Raw genomic sequence first — 11,644 nt, 5'->3', positions numbered from 1 at the left:
TGTCCTTCAGACCACTGTTTAATTATCTCTTGTGTTTTCTCTATCTGATGCATCTGTCCTCTATGAGACTTACATTACATTAACTTTATTGTGGGACTTTATTTAAAGTCTTACTTTGTTTAAGAGGTCTTAGGGACACAAAACCTGTAGATGTTACCTGGATAATAACCTAGCCTGCATTTCATGGCATGTGAAATGCAGGCACCTCGTGCATAGTCTAGAAGGATGAGCATTGTCATTAAGGTCAGTGATGTATACTCAAACCTATGATCAGCTTCAACTAACTAACAAAAATATTAAAAAACAAAAACAAAAAAAGCCCCAAACAATAACAAATAACCCCCCCCACACACACAAACACAGAAAAATGCCAAACCAAGCATATTTTCATCTTACTTACAGCGATTTAACTAACTCTAGTGATGTTAGTAAAAATATACTGGTGGAAAGACCAACCAGAATTGGACCAAGTAACTAGTACGACACAGTACTTTTTCAGACAGCTTGGCGTTCTTTACAAATGGCAAGGCCTATATCTGCGTGGAGTTTATGTGATATTTAGGCCCTTATTCCTGCCAAGGAATCTGATATGTGCAGGAAGTCCTTCACGCTTGCATGGAATTCCTTTAACAGCGAGGGCCCATCCAGGCAACAGGAGCCACGTGTATTCAATTAAAGGGTAGTGGTGTGCACGCACATGCACACACGCACACACATACAACTGTATATATGCCACGCATTACTCACCAAAATGCATTTGTTTCCAAGTTGGAAGGAAGCTTTTACACCTTGCATTGCGGCACTTCGAGATAGCTCAGTCTTTTATCCCGCCGATGGCTCTGGGTAAGCGGGGAGCAGAGGGCATTTATTTGTCTGGTGTTCTGCCAGAGACGTTGAATCACATACTTGGTTCTTTCTAAAAGTGCTCAGGATCTTTAAAGATCCTGGGACTTGTCCTGATTACCTTTTACCGGTAAAGCTCTAATCTCCATTGGGATGGTACTTGCTTTTCAGAGCCTACTATGAAATAGGTGAAAGGTTCCTTCCATTTTTTTTCTTCTTCAACATCCATGTGGCTGGAAATCCAAGCAAGGCAGAGTGACTTTCTATTCCCCAGTCACATGCAAACAGCTGCTCTGTGTCTGAGGGTGTCAGTGGCTGTACTGTCTCATTTCTTTCAGGATAAGATATCTATCTTCAGCAACAGCTTTCAGGAGCCCAATCAAAGGAAAGAAACAGAAGAAAAACCTTTATCTACAACACAAAAATTCTGCATGCTAATTAACTGATAGGCAAATGAGGTGGAGACAGTCCTCTGTACCCTCTTTAAACCAATTGGTGATGGAGATCTAAGATTTTTCTGCATCAAAGTAACTAGTGGAAAAATTTAGCTGAAAGGGAAGCATATTTTCTGTGCCAAATTGTGAATGTGGAAGGCTCATAAAGGTCTGACTCATTCGAGAAGCCTCTGCCATTCATGTGGCAGTTCAGTGAAGCTGGGCTTTCAGTTGTAAGTGCAATTATTCGCAGCATGTGTCTACCCATGCATGTCTCTCTCGTCCGTCATCTGGGCTGCCAAGATCTTTTCCTTGTTCTCTAGCTATAATAATAGCCTCACTGCGTAGCTTTAGCTGGCACCTTGCTCATGACTGTTAGGCAGGGCAGTGCTTGAAATTAGATACAGTGCTCCGACTTTCCAAGAGTGGGTGCTGAGCCTGCGATTACAAATTCAAGTGTACAAAACCACAGATGCAGCATGGTTACAATGGTTTCTAGAGGTGCTCTTGCAGCAATGTGGCCAGGAGTGATGGTTGATGTGTGAGCTAAGTAAACTTGTACCTCTAGCTCTTCACTTGTGGTCTTAGGCCATGATCAGACATATTATTCCAGATAGAACTGAACCAAGGTATGAGGTTATCATCCTCATTTGCTTGTGATCGTCCTCCCTTAGTTTGGGTATTCCCATCCCCTTACCTCCTGAAATAACTAATTATATAGCCCCTTGGCACGCTGAGTTTTTCCTCCCCCAAAATATGAGTTCAAATAATTTAAATAACCTTATTTGTTTGTTTGTTTGTTTGTTTTCTTTGTGAACTGGGTGTTTTTGGAGGAGGAGTGTTAAGTCTGCGCTACACCAGTGGCTTAGTGAGATGGATTACATCAATTACTGTCACTAAATGGAGACAGGCTTGCTTCTACTACTCATGTGGCCAGTCACTCCTTTTGTTTCTCTTGTTCTAGCTCAGGTGCTTGTCATATCCACCCATGAAATTTTTACTAAGTGAATGAGTTGCATCTTCTCTGCATAACAGTTAGATGAACACCAGAAATTATGGAGGAAAGGACTGGGCTGTGCAATTGAGACAGAGGGAATGAGAAAGGAGCACAACCATGCTGCTTTCAGCATGACTGTGCTCCACTATGTAATCACTCAGCACGTGGTTATAATGTGAGCAGATGAAGTGATGTTGGGAGCTGTAGGGTAAATTCTTGTACAATTGTACTGCACACCTGGAGGTTTGGCAGTTTCAGAAGTTGGGAAGAGACTGTTGATGAGCTGATGACCCTTCTACTAAGAGTACTGGGCCCACAGTTATTTGTTAGAAATGTTCAGAGAAATGGAGTTCTCTAATGCGGCCTTTTGAGTAACTAGTCAGGAGTTTGCGGTTTCACTAGGCTTCAGCTGGAAGCACCATCTGCACTTTGAAGCATATGATGGACTTGCTTGGTGAAAGTGGTGGAGTGCACTTGGTTGGAGATGTTTCAGCAGAGCCGGTGTCCTTGAGGGTATGGTAGTATCACAGTGGGATGAGGAAGCACAGTTACTTATGATCCTTTCCTGGGTCCCCTCTCCAGGCTGAGGTAGAACAGTTGGGAAAAGATCTGATCCAGAAAATTACTGGCATGAACTGTACCACAAATGTTGATGAGCTTGGAGGGGAGTGAGAGTGACTTTGGGATTTAATTACAGCAGTTGGTGCTTGCCTTTCAATGCCCTGCATCTCTGGGCTCCCCAGGCTTCTGTAGGAAAGCAGAGAGCTGTGCAACACACCTCTTAGGGCAGATGTGCAGCCACGTGCCTGCCCTTAAGGGGCAGATAAAGACTTTTGCTGTCCTAGCTCATGAATGTGGGTAAATGGTAGGACCATACTCTCACTTCCCTGTTTTAAACTCAGGAAAGTCTTTGTAAACTAGCCTGCTTCCTTTTATATAGATAAATGCCAGTTCAGCAGCTATACACGGGATTACTTCCCCCTCTCCCTAGTGCTTAAGAAGGCCCATTTTGTTATAAGTGATTAGACCATTAACTCAGCTCCAAACAGAACTAGGCAGGAACTTAATACTGTGGGAAAGATTTGTTCAGTGGAGTTTTAACTTGCTTTGTTCCTCAGGGCAAGATCCACAGACCTCTTGGTTGTAGCCAGTGACCTGCTCAAGTAAGCCCTGACCCTGGGCACTTCATTGATGCATGTATTGTGCAATTTCACCCACTTCTTCCATCAGACTTTCAGCCATCCCCAGTGGAGTTGCACTCTTTGTAGGAGCTGAGCGCTACAGTAGCTATGAAACATGATGAGTTTTAGAGCTTATCTCTAATTGAAATGAACACCTCAGATTATACATTAGAGGTTCCTGTTTTATTAGAAGCCATTCTCTCCCACTGGATTGTCTTTGGAGAGATTACAACATGGATTTGCATTTTCCCCAAAACACTAAGGGCCTTATGGTGGGGAGACCTGGGTTGGAGAAGTGAGAATGCTGAGAAACTTGATATCCTAAATGCCCCATCTTCCACATGATGAGGGTGTGTTTGGGCCTGAGGATCTCTGCAGAGGGAGATGGAGATAAAGCAATCCTGTTTTGCAGCCCAAACAGTGTGGAGCTATGTATTCCTGTGGGATCACTTCAGCCCTGTTATGAAGAAGCTAGGGTATCGCTGATCCCTGCCCAAGATCATAGCCTCCCCGCCAAGTTGGTAGAGAAGGAGCTTATCCCTACCAACCCTGCCACAGGGACAAAGCTGTCAATGCAGATCCCATGACCATAACCCCGAATACTACAGCCCAGAGGAGGATGAGCTGATTCAAACTCATGTCGTTGTTCTTTGTCTACTGGATTTGTTCAAGAGAAGACTTGGTGAAAACCCAGAAACAGAATGGTTCATATCCAAACTTTTCTGCTTCCTCAGTTTTCCAGCTTTTCTCTCATTTGCAGGCTGCTGCTGGGCAAGATGTTCCAAAAAGGTCCTGACATACCTCTCACAGCTGCTCTATTCTTGCTTTCTCCCTCTGTGGTGGGCCTGTGCACATAGCCTCTGGTAGATGCCTTCAAGGATGCAAGGGAAGGAGTGTATTGGTGCCAGGATTTATTATGCACCATCTTTATGCTTAAAATGTACCAAGGATATGCACAAAAAGGGTATGCAAAAAGCTCCTTGCTTTTTGTAGAAAAATCTGGCTTTTTTCATGGGTTCATGGGCTCTGTGTGTAGGAAAGTAGATGGGAGTCTGCTCTAATCTCATACTTGGCTTTCACCATCTTTCTAGAGACCCAAAATATTGACTACAGGAGTCTTATAAGGGCTTGATGATCTATACAGATGTCACCTGTTCTACAGGACAGAGAGTGTGACTAGGTGATACAGGGCTTCTCAGCTTCTAATCAAAATTTTCCAGTGTTCCACACGTGTTTTTTACCTTAGTTTCAGTATGCCCATCTGTGAAGTAGGTCTAAGAAGGCTGGAAGCGGGTGACACCAGTTGGGCTGGTTCCTACTTCTGTAACTCAGCTTGTAGGAGGCCTTGCAAGAGCCTTTCAACCAGGCTGTCTCCATTTCTTTAGGCAAAGATGCTCCCTGATTCCCTGCAGCAGATGTGGGAAGGTGGCCTCCAGCAGCGATGATCTGCAGCTGGCAATAGGCTTTTCCAAAATAAATGTATCTACATGGCATGTAATTTTACTGTTTCTTTGCAGTGATATAGACTTAGTTGGTGTGATGCTTGCAAATTAATTTCAATTATTTGACAGAAAAATACTGGGGATGCACTAGATAACAGAGGCTACACAGCCTCCATGTCTTCTCTGAGTGGGTGAAAATGAGACTCTTCAGTTTCCTCATGCTGATCAGTGCCATTGAGAGAGGTTTAACATGATACACAGAAAGAGTCAGGGAAAAAGGCCAGGCTGGATGGGGCTTTGAGCAACCTGGTCTAGTGGGAGGTGTCCCTGCCTATAGCAGGGGGTTGGAACTAGATGATCTTACAGGTCCCTTCCAACCCAAACCATTCTATAATTCTATGAAAAAAAACAGGGAAAAAAAGAGAGTCCTTGACCTCCTGTGAAAGCAGAGCTGAAACAGCTCCCTGTATCTAGATACTCAGGGCTGGAAAAGAAAATGGCATCACCCATAATTTGCGGTTCACAGTGTAGCCACAGAAGCTTTGCCACTTGCAAATACGATCCTTAGTGGGTTATTAACCTGAATCTCAAGAGGCTCACGTTAACACATCCATCCTCCTGTTAATTAATTAGCTGAAATATGCATGCCTCCCTCTGATGCTAGCCACCAGAAGGTAACATGAATTTTTATTATGTTTAATCCCATGCGAAATACAACAGACACACACTATGTAAATACTGATGAGCAGCTTAGAAACCTCCGTGATCCAGCAGGATCTGATCACAAGAGCTGGTGTCTGACAATCTGCAAAAATATTTCGACGTAGAGGTGCTGTGGAATTAAAAATAAAGTGGTAGCTTTTAAAATATTTTGACACAGAGCTGCCTTGGCATTAAAAATAAAGTGTGGGTTTTTTTTTTTTCATCATAGGCTTGTTTTCAACAGGAATGGAAGCATTTTTAATACAAATGCTAAGCAGGCAGTCATTTTACAGAGACACTATCTATATGCTTTTTAAACTTTCTTTGTGAAAGAGATATAAATTAATTGTACACAGGAGTCTGCTGCCTACAAAGCTGCTATAAAGCTTTGGTGATGAATAGCTGACTTCGAATGTCCTGCTACACACCTTTCCCAAACAATTGATATGCAGCAGGTGAATGCGAAAAGCTTATCAGTCCAACCCGGTGTTATTTCCTGTCATAACTTTGCACAACAAAGGAAGTTTCTGTCCTTGTTGAACTTTGGTGTTGCGATATGTATTGCAGTTCCTTTGGAGAAACCACTTTAATCCTTGGGAAGCCAAAATCACAGAGACGGAGGCAGGAATATTGCTGCTACTAACTGCAATTTTATCAGCATCCAGCTGTATCAAAGAGCTCAGGTGCGACATGGGAGGGAGCTGCAGGTGATGGAGGGATGCTTGCCCCAACTTCTACTTGAGCAGAATAAAAAGAAAGCTCAGGCCACATTTCCAGCACTACATTTCAGTATGCCAGTGCTATAAAACAGGAAACAAAAAGGAAGAATTGCATTTACATTTAAACTTAATTTGATTATAGCCACTTTTAGCATATTGTAGGGACAGATCTTGTGAATGGTGCTGAGATTTTTTAGGGTGGTTTTTTTTTTTTTTTTTTTTTTTTTTTTTTTTGAGGAGGGAAGAATGATGCCTTGGCATGATGCCATCAGCCATTTGCTGTCTTTGGAAATTGCTGTGGCTTCGCAGGGTGGGTAGTTGCCCCCACGCATGTTTGTCATTGACACAGCAGGGAGGAATGAAGTCAACCATCTTAAGAGTCCTTGAGCTCTGCTACTTTGGCATGAGTGTCCAATGCAGAAAGAGACTTGGACTTCATGTGCTTTCATGTCAATGGACATGCTCTTCCTGACCTTGCATCAGGCCCAGCACCGCCATCCAGGTGAGGAAAGGAGTTGTCCCACTCTGCTCTGCATGGTGCAGCCTCACCTCGAGCACTGAGTGCAGTTTTTGACACCGCAGTATAAGAAGGACATAAAACTATTAGAGTATTCAAAGAAGGGCTACACAGATAGTGAAAGGTCTAGAGGGCAAGACATTTGAGGAGCAGCTGAAGTCCCTGGGTTTGCTCAGCCCAGAGCAGAGGAGCTGAGGGGAGGCCTCAGGGCGGCTGCAGCTCCTCAGAGGGAGCGGAGGGGCAGCGCTGAGCTCTGCTCTCTGTGACAGTGACAGGGCCCAAGGGAATGGCATGGAGCTGTGTCAGGGGAGGAGGGGGTGGGGGTTAGGGAAAGATTCTGCACCAGAGCGTGTAATGGTTCCCCGGGGCAGTGGGCACAGCCCCAAGCACTTGGACAACACTCTCAGACACAGGATTTTATTTTGGTTGGGCCTGTGCAGCCAGGGGTTGGACTTGATGATCCCCGTGAGTCCATTCCAACTCAGGATATTCTATGATTCCATTATTCTATGAGTACTTTCCAGAGTATTAGTCAAAATTTGGAAAAAAATGACTAAAGGAAGGGTCTGTAAGAAATAATGTGTGCGCACATATATGCACATATGTACATACACATCTGTGCTCTTCCACTGTCTTTAAGATAGGGGATGGTGTCTTAAGCAGGAGTGGAAGAAAAGGAAGTCTTCAAGGGGTTTTATTCTTTCAAATCAAGTCAGTGAGAGAGTGTGTGCTAAATAGAGGTTTGTCTACACACACAAATTGTTCCAATTTAACTAAATTGGTTTCTAAATTAATTTAGTTAAATCACTGCAACCCCTTTAGTAGTTAGCATTGATTCAACTTAATTGAGTTTGTTCCCAAATTAAGCTAAATCAGCATAAAATGATCGTCAACCAATTTGATCATTCACATTAAGGGCTGGCAATTTCGTCATGTAAGCCAGTCCTGGGTAGGTTGGGGGAATATGCTGATGTCCCCATATCATCAGATAGTGCAAGAGCCAGGGAATGCTGCTTCATCCTCTGCTCACTGAAGGTGGTCACCTCCAGAGATGGCCACCTTGAAGAAGATGGTATCATCAGCTTGACTTGCCCATGACCCTAAGCATGACTCTTGGTGGGTGACTTTGTCATTTCATTAGAGGCCAGTTTAACTTGAGAGTTTCTTCCATGACAGTTAGGTGCTAGTGAGTGATGAAAGTTTTTATTGCAAGCCATCAGTAGTGGATTTCAATCAGGTCAATATGGTTGCAGCGTAAAATACTCCCAAATCCATTTGTTTTTGAGGACAAAGCACCACAAATTCACTTATTTTTCTTTTGATCTGGAAAGTCAACCTCCTAAAATCATGGGCTAACAATATCTGTTTATGGAAACATAAAGCACTGCTTTGAAAAAATAGATGGAAAGTGAAGACAGAGCTGGCTTTTCACCATGTTATTTCCTCCAGAAGTTTTTCTGGGATGTTGCCTTAGTACATAGTAATATTGGAACAGTATTTCTTTATAGGGTGTATAATTCAATTAAACATATTAGTGAGACAGTCCATTTAAAACAAACATATTTTTCATATCCATCAGAAAAGGAAATGTTTTGCTTTGTAGATGGACCTGTTATGTATTAGCCAGAAGTTGTCTGTTAACCAGGTAACAAAAGCTGCTGCAAATTGTATATGGAAACCTAGAAAACAGTCCCTTTATGTTCCTTTAGAAATACTGATTCATTATGTTGCTTTTAAAACAGAGTACAACAGTTCTGCAAATAGGGCAAATGGCTAGTCTGTAATGGCTTGTGCTTTGAACAGGTATTCCCACTTTCACTGTTTTTTTTACATAAAGCAAGATTTCTGTCTGACAGGTCAGACTGGAAGCAGAATAAACGACCAGTGGAGAGGGACTCAGCTCCGTTCTTACACCAAAGGCTTTATGGGCTTTTGTAGCAGGAATCTCTTTAGGACTTTGAAAGCTTTAGGAGATTGTGAGGGCAGGACAGCAGCCACACTGTGTCTTTGAGGGCCCTGTGAAAGGTTCCACGTCAGGCACGTGTTGTGGGCAACAGAAGGTCCTTGTTTAGTAATGACTAAAAGGCCAGCAGTTTTGCTTCTCCACAGCCAGATTTTTAAGCCATAATTGGATCTTGTAACACTGCCAAGGTAAAGGCAGAGGGCCACGACAGGGAAGCCTGACACTGCAAGTGAACTGAAACTAAATATAGTTCTTGTGCAGTTTAAAAAAACACACATCAAAGCCCAGAGTGCCCGGCCCCATCCTAGACACTCTCAATGGAACAAAATGAGAAAATGACTATGATAACATATGTATTTTACTGCTGAGCGACAGGCAGGCAAATGAAATAACCTGAAAGCAGCTTTGGCTGGTTGTGATTAAAGATCATTATGCGCGAAGCGATTTGAGACAGAATCCCGCGCCTGGCTGTGGGCGGCAGGAAGCCGCAGTGTGCGTGCCTGTGCGGGGAGATCAAACCGAGTTGGTGCTGCATGCCAAGATGGTATCGGCCCCCCAGCAGGAGCAGATCTGCTTCATGCAGGCTCTCTCTGTTGTTGGGTATTGCTTTTATATCAGCCATGGAATCACAGAATCACTTAATTTGGAAGGAACTTTCAAAGGCCCTCTAGTCCAACTCCCCTGCAGTGAACAGGGACACTTACAGCTCAGTCAGGTGCTCAGAGCCCTATGCATCCTGCCCTTGAATCTCCAAGAATGGGGCATCTACCACTTTTCCAGGCAACCTGTTCCAGTGCCTTACCACCCTTACTGTAAAAATCTTCTTCCTTATATCCAGTCCAAACTTCCTCTCTTTTAGTTTGAAACCATTTCCTGTTGTGATAGGATGATTTCCCCTCATCCTATCACAACAGACGCTGCTAAGGACTCTGCACTCCTCTTTCTTATAGCTCCCCTTTAGATACTGACAGACCACTCTCAGGCTTCCCCGGAGCCTTGTCTTCTCCAGGCTGAACAGCCCCAGCTCTCTTACCCTGTCTATGTAGAGGAGGTGCTCCATCCCTTGGATCAGGCCATTCTTTGCATGCGCTCTGACAGGTCCACATCACTTCTGTACTGAGGTCTCCACAGCTGGAGGCAGTACTCCAGGAGAGATCTCACCAGCAAGAGCAGAGGGGCAGGATCACCTCCCTCGCCCTGCTGGCCATGCTTCTTTCGATGCAGCCCAGGATATGGTTGGCTTTCTGTTGGCACATTGTTGGCTCATGTCCAGTTTGCCATCCACTGGTACTCCATGTCCTTTTTCAGCAGGGCTGTGCTCCTTTGCATGGTGGTGGTGCCGGCTTTGGTGCAGGGGTCTCAAGAAGGGCTCCAGTGCCAGCATTGAGTCAATTTGGCTGTTGCTGCACTATAAATGATTTGTTTGGTTCTGGCAGGGATTTGGTAACTCATCCCAATGTGCAGGAATTTTAAGGCAAACTCAAGCGGTATTGGAAAAAGGCAGAAATCTGTGAATATGGATTTGGTTTACCTTTTAAATTTTTATTTATTTATTTATTTAAGAGCACACTGAATAATGATCTAGGATCCCAGTTAAAAACTACTGATGGGTAGGAACAGATGGGAGCAATAGTCAGACAGAGGGTTGTTTTTTGCATTGAGGTAAGGGACTCTTCTGGCCCTACATGCTGCAAAGTCTGTATGCCAACTGTGATGCCCACTAAAACAAGATTTATTCAGAATTACTAGTTGGATTGGCACCATTATTCAGACAAGAATAATCTGGCAAATTGGAATCTGGTTTGAGTCTCAGATAGTCCTGCCCCTCACTCAGATGATATATTCCTCAGTTCAGCACGGACCACAGAAGTGGAAACAGAAGAAAAATGGAAATGAATATCCCAGATATTTTCCAGCGTGGGAAAAGAAAATCATTAGAAGTGGGAAGCTTTCATAGTGTTTTGCATTGAAATTGCACCTTTCATCCTAAAAGATCAAGTACTTTACAGGTAACTACAATCAACACTCTGCTCTGTGCAGCCATCTCTGGGGTGGGGCACTAGAGGGAAAGATTAAATACATGGGGGCAAAAATGCTCACAGGAAAAGGGAGCATTCCTAAATGTCCACAAGATCAATTGTATCTAGAAAGCCTATACAAGGCACGCTGCACAGGCTACCATAGTTTGTTGAAATGGAGAACAGAACTGAATTTAACACAGTGGGAACTTGATTAGATAGTTTCTTTGCTATTAAGTCTTAGCAACACTCTTCTAAGAGATGCAGTAGATTTAGTCTGCATGTGCAATGTCTGTCTGGCCAAAAGGAATTGCACGCTTGATTTCTGAAGAGAAACACTAAGGAAATAGAGTTTTCATGAAGAAAGCATCTGTTGGCTTTCCTTCTTCCCTTTCATGGGAAAAAAATGTGTTATGAAAAAACAAGGTTTTCCTCATATGGTCAAAGAGGAGCTACTGCCCTTTAGCCCACTCCTTCCTCCTAATGTGCAAGGGGATTCCACAGTCACGCTGCCGTTAACTCAGCTGGTGTCTAACCCAGCACGACGCCTTCATGTGGGATTCTGTCCAAGAAATTATATATATCTGCTTTGTCTATCTGTTGCAATGCAGGATTTCCAGCTTTACAGCAACCTGCATGCCAAATCTTTCTTTTTTTTCCCTTTTCTTTTTCTTTTTTTCTTTTTTCTTTTTTCTTTTTTCTTTTTTTCTTTTTTCTTTTTTCTTTTTTCTTTTTTCTTTTTTCTTTTTTCTTTTTTCTTTTTTCTTTTTTTTCTTTTTCTTTTTCTTTTTCTTTTTCTTTTTCTTTTTCTTTTTCTTTTTTTCTTTT

General features: G+C 43.2%; 1 long non-coding RNA gene across 1 annotated transcript in view; it reads left to right on the top strand.

The window, feature by feature from the left end:
- Nucleotides 713-11,644, top strand: part of LOC110395087 — a 23,239-nt gene continuing 12,307 nt past the window's right edge. The window contains exon 1 of the long non-coding RNA XR_002436147.1: nucleotides 713-843. This is a non-coding gene — a long non-coding RNA (uncharacterized LOC110395087). The remainder of the gene's footprint in view (nucleotides 844-11,644) is intronic.

Source organism: Numida meleagris, chromosome 2, assembly GCF_002078875.1.
Source record: "Numida meleagris isolate 19003 breed g44 Domestic line chromosome 2, NumMel1.0, whole genome shotgun sequence".
Taxonomy (NCBI): domain Eukaryota; kingdom Metazoa; phylum Chordata; class Aves; order Galliformes; family Numididae; genus Numida; species Numida meleagris.
This window is presented reverse-complemented; position numbering and strand designations above follow the sequence as displayed.